Source organism: Scylla paramamosain, chromosome 27 (assembly GCF_035594125.1).
Source record: "Scylla paramamosain isolate STU-SP2022 chromosome 27, ASM3559412v1, whole genome shotgun sequence".
Lineage (NCBI taxonomy): Eukaryota > Metazoa > Arthropoda > Malacostraca > Decapoda > Portunidae > Scylla > Scylla paramamosain.
Genome location: NC_087177.1, coordinates 3,830,001 through 3,838,556, shown reverse-complemented (window position 1 = coordinate 3,838,556; position 8,556 = coordinate 3,830,001). Strand labels below are relative to the sequence as shown.

At 40.7% G+C, this 8,556-nt stretch overlaps 1 long non-coding RNA gene across 1 annotated transcript in view; it reads left to right on the top strand.

The window, feature by feature from the left end:
• Positions 1 to 2,100: 2,100 nt before the first annotated feature.
• LOC135114450 (uncharacterized) overlaps positions 2,101 to 8,556 on the top strand; it is a 151,837-nt gene continuing 145,381 nt past the window's right edge. The window contains exon 1 of the long non-coding RNA XR_010275505.1: positions 2,101 to 2,182. This is a non-coding gene — a long non-coding RNA (uncharacterized LOC135114450). The remainder of the gene's footprint in view (positions 2,183 to 8,556) is intronic.

The following is an 8,556-nucleotide window of genomic DNA, read 5'->3' as shown; positions in this document are numbered from 1 at the left end:
TCCCTCCATCGTTCTGCCCACGATGTAATGAGAACACGAGAGCCACGTTCTTACCCGGCTCTTGCCACTTACATAGTCAATCACACACACACACACACACACACACACACACACACACACACACACACACACACACACACACACACACACACACACACACACACACACATACACACACACTCCCCCACACACGTACAATTTTTTCTTGATCACCGCCTAAGAAAGGAACACTTGCCTTTCCTTTCCTTCCTCCTTTCTTGTTTTTGCTTTTATCGCATCATTTTGCCACAGTTTCTGTTTCTCTTTCTTTTCGTTGCTTTGGAAAAGTACACGACACAGACAGGAAGGTAGGAAGGCAGACAGACAGACAGACAGACAGACAGACAGACAGACAGACAGACTTCATCCCCTCAGGTCATGACTCCCAACCCTCTGAACCATGTCCCCCATGAGACTGCAAGGGCGACAACTGTGTCCTGTGTGTGTTTATTATTGAGCTGGTGGTGGTGGTGGCAGTGGTGGTGGTGGTGGTGGTGGTGATGGTGGTGGTGGTGGTGGTGGTGGTGGTGGTGGAGGCGACCTTTGTGTAATCTTTGTGGTGGATTTTATGGCCGTGTTTTAAGTAATTCTTGCATTCTCTCTCTCTCTCTCTCTCTCTCTCTCTCTCTCTCTCTCTCTCTCTCTCTCTCTCTCTCTCTCTCTCTCTCTCTCTCTCTCTCCCTCGAAGGCAAATACTGATTAATTTTCCTGTTTTTGTATACACATTGAATGAAATGCAAGTTTTCCTATCGCATGAATGAGGAAAATGCGCGAAAAAAAACGTGATAATTTGCGTTGGAGGTGGTGGTGGTAGTAGTAATAGTAGTAGCAGTAGCAGTAGCAGTTGTTGTTGTTGCTATTGAACCATTAGTATCAAGAGTAACATTCTAAATCGTCCTCCATGAAGCACGTAAAGCACAGCAACACAAGCCAGGTGAAGGCGCAGGAGGAGTCTCACACAACACACTCAAATATACCAAAGCAATTTTACTTTAAACTCACTCAGAATGCAGCTGCTGTGCCGGCCTGTGCCTGGACGCGTGCTAGTGTCCAAACTCCCCTTCACTCCATCATTTTTTTTCAGTCCTCTCCACTCCTCTTCCCTTCTCTTTTTTCCTCCCTCTTCCGTCCCCCACGCCTATCCTCTTATTTTTTTCTTGTTTCCCCACTTCTCTTTGATTCGTTTTTATTCTTCTAAACTCCTCTCCTTCCTTCTTCCATGTCCTCTTCCGTCCCTCTACTAGTCGTACAGTTACAGTTTTTTCTCCTTCTTTCTCATTTTTAGTGGCTCTGATAAATGTAGATTTCCTTACGGATGTCTCAATAAAATGAAAAGGAAATAAACCTTTACAAGTTAATAGGAAATCTCGTGTGACTTTCAAAGTTGCTATCTTTTAATTTTCCACATTCGGCTTGAATTTTCTTCCATATCAAGATGATGTGAGGGAGCGAGGGGGTTTGTATGCCTTATGAAAGAGAGAGAGAGAGAGATTGAGAGAGAGAGAGAGAGAGAGAGAGAGAGAGAGAGAGAGAGAGAGAGAGAGAGAGAGAGAGAGAGAGAGAGAGAGAGAGAGAGAGAGAGAATTATTAACATATACAAATAAGAGCAAAAAAAAACAAGATCCAGGTAAAAGCATACGTAGAAGCAAACACCTTTCTACAAATGAGTAAAAAAAAAAAAAAAGATCAAGCAAAAAAAAAAAAAAAGACTTCTTGATAATAATAAAACAAGAAATTATAATCTCCAAAATGGCAAGAGCGTCCTAGGAATTTAATTGTTGCATTTTATTACACTCAAAAAAACAAGTAAGCAAACAACGTCCCAGCGCGCTGTACTAATAAATCTTCTTAAAAGTGATAAAATGAAAAAAAAAAAAAAAAAAAAACAAGAGATTAAAATTAATAGAAACTGCAATTTTGATTCAATATAACATTTCATCACACACGCGCATCTACGCTCGTATTACCCCCTTGGCGCTCTCTCTCTCTCTCTCTCTCTCTCTCTCTCTCTCTCTCTCTCTCTCTCTCTCTCTCTCTCTAATAACGTTGTTTCTCTCTTTTCAGTGACGGTGGCAGGTGGGTGTTTGTCCCTCCTCGCCTTTGTTCACCTGTCACCTGCTGCATACTAACCAGGCTCCTCCAGGTAAGCCCCAGGTGTATGGACGCACGTTCGCAGTCATTATGAAGGTAAAAATACACTTTTACTAAATGTTTTGTTAACGCTCGTTTGGTACTGCTTGTATATTCTTTCCTTTTGTTATTTTTGTATTTTCGCTTGTGTGTTTTTAATATGCTTCGTATTTTTCTTTCTTATTTCTCCTTGTTAATAATGACTTTTTTTTTGTTCATAATGTTTATTTCTACCAAGTTATACCTTAGTGTATTATTGGTTCTGTTTTAGTAGTCTCTTGCATTTTTTAAATTTTTTTATTCGTCTGTATTTATGATGCCTTTTTCAGCTTCGTTTTCTTCTCTCGTGCTTTCTAATGCCAACGTTAAGGAAGAGCCTTTAGCAATCACTGATCCTTGTCTCTTTAAATTCTCCTGCCATATTAGTCTCTCTCTCTCTCTCTCTCTCTCTCTCTCTCTCTCTCTCTCTCTCTCTCTCTCTCTCTCTCTCTCTCTCGTCCCTCCGTACCCTGTAATCTATCCATTCCCCTGTCATCACCCCGTCTCCGCGCCTCCCATAAGCCACTTGTCCACTTTCCGTCGCACTTGTCACGCGCGAGTCATGTTACCCGCCTCACCTGTCACACCTCTACCCCGTTATCCATCATCGCCGTCACCCACCTGCCTTGTTATCACCTCATTTGTCTCCTGTCTTATCTGTCACCTGCTTCAGTGAGGCGTTGTGTCTTGAATGTAAGAATACGGTGAGTTTTCTTGGGTGTTTTGTTTTGTTTTGATATCTATATGGGTTATGCTTTATTCTCGTGATGTTTTTTTCTTTTCTTTTTTTTTTTTTTTGTTCCGCCTCACTTCTTTTATTTCTGGCATCAGGTTACCAGGTATGGATTCATGAGTGAATTTTCTCCCCTTGACTGAGAATTTTCCTCATTGTTTCATCCGTTGTGTGGTTTATTGTTTCAGAAGCAGGGTGAAAAATTATAAAGATCAGATGTGTGTGTGTGTGTGTGTGTGTGTGTGTGTGTGTGTGTGTGTGTGTGTGTGTGCACGAGCGCGTACGACAAGTAATCTTTTAACCAATATCGTGTCTCGGCGGAATCCTTACTCGGTCTAGACCAATACCTCGTCTTTTCAGTCTGCACTCTTATGATTCCTCCTCCTCCTCCTCCTCCTCCTCCTCCTCCTCCTGTCCCGTCTCTTCTTCCCCTCCACTAACTCCTCTGCCCCTCTTCCTTCGCCTCCTTCAGATGATTTGTCCTCATCGGGATGGAACGTGTTCATAATTGCTCCGAGTACCCAGACGGCAGCGAGACGATGGAGGTGCAGAGGCGAACTTTGATATTTCCTTAGTTTTTATTTGTGTTTTTTTTTTTTTTTTTCCTAATTCTTGTTTTACTTACTTAGGTATTCTATTCATATTACGCGTGCGTGTTTGTTTGATGTGAATGCTTATCCTTGTGTGTGTGTGTGTGTGTGTGTGTGTGTGTGTGTGTGTGTGTGTGTTTGTGTATGCAATATTGGAAATGTCTCTTCATGGTTTCTCATTTCGTATTTAAGCGAAAACTAGGTGGTTATTCACACACACACACACACACACACACACACACACACACACACACACACACGATGTACGTCAGCACCAGATAAGAACAGTATCCAGAGGAAGTTGAAAGTGAATCGCCACGGAATTGCCATTCTTTGCAGACTCTGTGGCTTTTATTATTTCGCATTGATTTGCTTTTTTTTTTTTTCATTATTTTCACTTCTCCATGCACAACGTTCCCATCTTGCTGCACTGATATTGATTTTATTTCTTTCTCGGACGAGTAGTAAAGGCAGGACTAGTATGTGAGGTGTTACGTATTTCTCTTTATTAATTTTTTTTTTACCTCAGCTGTATTGAGGGAGCTTAAATGTTTCGCCTTGCTAATTCAGTTTTCATCTTTCACCTGCTTGTTTTCCATTCATTACAATCATGTAAATTAAAGTTTATAAGAATGAATGATATTTAACTCTCGCAGATTCTTATGAGTAAATTATGCAACTGTGGATTTAAAGCAGAGCATATTAACTAACATTTGTAATCCCTGTAATAATTGCCGCTATTATGCACGCTTCCCGTTTCCTGCTGTTGCACGTAATTTCCTCGTCGTGAATTTATCAGTGGAATAATTTTCACCGCAGTGTTCCGTGACAGAGACCAAGTGAGTAACAGTGAAGCCTCCACACGTAACGAATCACAGCAAGTCTCCTCTCCAGCTGTCGTCGGGAGCCAAAAAAGAGAGAGAGAAAAAAAAAAAGAGGAAAATGGACACAGAATTCTGGTCTCGTATTGTACCAAATGTGGGTCAGCGGATACGTTTGCCCTGGTTAGAAGTTATAAGGTAACTATGCTTACCCATGACCGTGGTGATGACAATGGTGTCTCCTTTACCTGCATGAAGACGTTTGCGTTTTTCATCGTAGATTAATCCATCACCACTGGATGATGATTGTTCACTGGGGACGCTGCTTGGGGGACGAAGCAGATAAGTGCGCAGTACTCTAGCTTTAGAGTAATATCTATTTACAACCTACTTATAAGTTCCAATACTATAATAAAAATGAATGGTAAACATCGCAATTTATTTTTTTGTAATTTTATTCAGAATACCAAATTACCAGTAGTGTAGAATTACAAATATATATATTTGTATAAAAAAAATGTACACTATGATTGTGCTAAGTATTTTTCTAATATAACCATTCTCAAACCGCGGATGTGAATGCGGATGTCGCTTTGTTTGCGTTGTTTGTGTGAATGCGGATGGGGATGCGGATTTTTTAAAAATGCGAATATTCCGCGGATAAGGATGCAAATATCCATTGCGTCTCTAGTCCACTGTGTTTGTTGATAAACTTGAAATGAATACACGTAATCTTAAATTTATATTTCTTTTCTAACATTAAAAAGCCTTTCCAGTGAAAAGAGAGTACAAAGGTCCGGTTGTCAGGAAAAATCAATCAGTTTTGAAAAGGAATTGTTTGGAAGTTGTATATTGTTGTATAATTTCAAAACTTTTTAATTGATTTCGTGGTCGAATGTTAAAAGCATTCGTATATTTCCAGGAGCCTATATTTGTAAGAAAAATATTCCAGATTAAAATGTTAGCTGGCTACTATTTTGTATAATATCATTAAGTTCTGTTTTGGAGGAATGTATTTCAAAGCAAAATGCTTGTTGTGTATGCTCAATTTATTCTTATTCAAAATTGAAATCATTCACGATTTTTTTTCTCTTTTTTCTTTTGTATTGGGTTATGTCTCCGTGGGTTGAACGAGTTGAGAACCACCGGGCCGGGAGTAGCGAGCAGGATGAGGTTTGGAACGTGGTTGTATGATGCGCGTTATTAATAAACCAACCGACCTCTCGTCAATCCTTATTATTTAAAGCTTCCTCAACAGAGTTTTGAATTTAAAAATGTCAAGATTTTATTTTTTTTTTTTTGACTCCTCGTTCTTCCGTGGCTATTCATAGTTGTCGATGAATAAGAAACGAAAATGTATTTTTCTCCTTTCTTTTTCGTCTAGTTTTCATCCACGAAAGAGGAATCTCGTAACCTTTGTACTTATTTATATGATCAAACTCGCTTGAATCCGTATCTCTGCTGTTCTCAATAAATAAGGAAACCGAGATCAAAAGGACTGTGAATAGGGAAGTACGTACATCGAGTGAAGGACGAATACTGTATCAGGAGTGTCTTTGTGTGCCTTGTGTCGAAAGGGAGCGATATAAAAGCATGAGTACGTTAGGGTAGAAAGAAGTGAATATCGTGAATGCATTAGAAAGGGGACTTAGAGAGAGAGAGAGAGAGAGAGAGAGGAGAGAGAGAGAGAGAGAGAGAGAGAGAGAGAGAGAGAGAGAGAGAGAGAGAGAGAGAGAGAGAGAGAGAGAGAGAGAGCTTACAGGTTCACGTTTCTCTAACTCTTGTATTGATCCTTATCTCTTCACCTCCTTCGCCATTCACGGCATCTTTAGTGACATTTTCCTACTGTAATATTTAGAATATTCGCGTCTTTTAATGTTTTCTCTCATACCGTGCAATAAATTAGACCAAGGAATACAAAAAGAATGAAAAGGGATAATGAGATGAGTGCATTTTCGTATTCTGTACTCTGCGTGAGTAGCGCCGCTGAATGCCAAGGTCAGAAAAAGAGAGAAATGGAACAGGTTAAATTTTGTTCCATTCTTTTCACGTGTGCATTCCATGAGCTGAATGATATATATGGGAGATATTTATTTCTTCACTCAAAAAAAGTGTTTTTAGCTATAAAAAAAAAAATGAATAGTCGTACAAAAATTATCCTATTGAACTGAAGACCATCACACAGCTAAAAGGAGAACACTGACGTCATGATTTTTGTAGAAGGAAGACAGATCGCAGTACTGAGATTGCACAGATTAATTGAAACTACAGGACACCAACACTCTCTAGGGACGCAATGCTGAACACGTCTTCTCCCGAGGTGAAGCTTCTGTTGCTTTGTTATGGTCAGTATTATGAGAAAAGCACCATTGTTTGACCTGTGACCTGTGGCTTTGTCTTGTCTGGCAGCAGTACACGAAGACACTCTTGGCGTATTCTTTATGCTGCCCGGTGTGATTCTGTTTATTTATATTCATTCATATGCAAAGTTCATAGTCCGATTACTTAATTGTACAAAAAATTTCTGTATACTCTAGAGAAACATTGCTAGAGCTTTATCTTATCAAAAACTGTAATATGAGAGTCCAAATTAAGAGGAAGATGCGGAGATGCACGTAAAGTGATGGTATTGTGTTGTGCTTTTAGTGTTAAGGAAGATATATCATTGCCTGATGAGGAAGCTCTCCCGCGGCAGTACCTTCAGGAAGACTGTATTGGTTATCATCGTTCGTCAGCCTTGCCGGCACAGGATCTTCCCCAACACGACTTGATTATACCATTAGGTTCATTTGAAGGACTAGCTAAGACCGTTCCTCCGCCGGCCTTTGATGCGCAGCGGCCGGAAAATTGTCGACGGCAGTGAGTCAATTAAGACATCTCCGTCAGGGTTAACCAGTCGAGTCTGGGACTCACTGCTCTGCCGGAGAAGCAGATGGCTTGCCAGGATACTAATCTCACCTCCTCCTCTTGGGAACTCCTCAACCTTGGAACACTTCGGTGCATGGTGGAATCTGGAGATGTTAATATGGAGTGCTAGCAGATGAATTAATATTTACATATACTCACCTGCTTGGATACCCACGAATCCTCGCCCTCCAATCCAGTTTTTCATTCAAGGACTTCCAACACTCGTGGCGCTTGGTCTGGTGCTCGTCACGGCCGCCACCTTGTCGTTAGTGGTGGCGGCGTCTCCAGAGACGGGCCCTTAAACGGTCCTTTGTCTTGCGGCGCCACACCAGGTCACCAGCTTAATGGGGAGCGTGAGGTCACCTAACCTCATTGGCCTGAGCCTTGTTGGGTGGTACTGTTCGTTATTCCCTGCGTCTCCCCCGTGCTACATTGTCACCAAGACTGCGTGCTGAATTATCCGTGGTGATTTTAATAAATAATCTGTGGCAAAAGGAACAGTGCTGATGTTATACCGCCTTTTAATATTTTATTCTTAAGATGTAAAAGGTAATGGTGATGTAGGTAATAGAAAAGTAAACGAACGAAAAATCACTCCTATGACGCTCCACAAACAGCAAGAGACACATTAGAATATAAAAGATTAGCGAACGCACAATGATCATCTTCCTTCTAAAGGCGCCTGAGTTTATATGATCACCTCCCTCTTCACAATGTACACAGCTTGCTTAAATATCTTCATTGCCTACGTGCCACTCGTATACTCGTGTATGTGTAACACCCGCCTTCCTAATTAGGGTGTTTCCATATAGAGTGGATCTGTAATAGTCGTAAATAGCATACATACGAAAAGATACCTGTAATGTTTATTTTGAGGTATGGAATCGATGGTTGTGGGAAGAAAACAGCCATATACGCATTCAGGCGATGATTGGTGTTCAGCAAGCGAGCGTCTGTGTAGTTATACTTCTGTCTCAGCGAATGGGAAAGATGCCCAAGCTGAAAAATGAATACTATGCTTTACTACGTTTCGACTACAGGTCTTCGTCACATTAAGTTTCAGTGTAAGGTGTGCCACGTGCAGTAATAAGCGCATTCAGTGCAGGCCTCGTGAAGAACAGAATTATATGCCACATGACCAAAGCCTGTTTAACAATCAGTATCCTTGAAAACCACAGTGATGATATATCACAAGAATCATGAAAAATTAGTCTTCAAAACGCTAGTCACTTCCGCTAGAATCATAAAACTACATTTGAAAACACCACTAATTTCCACTAGAATCCCAAAAACACAT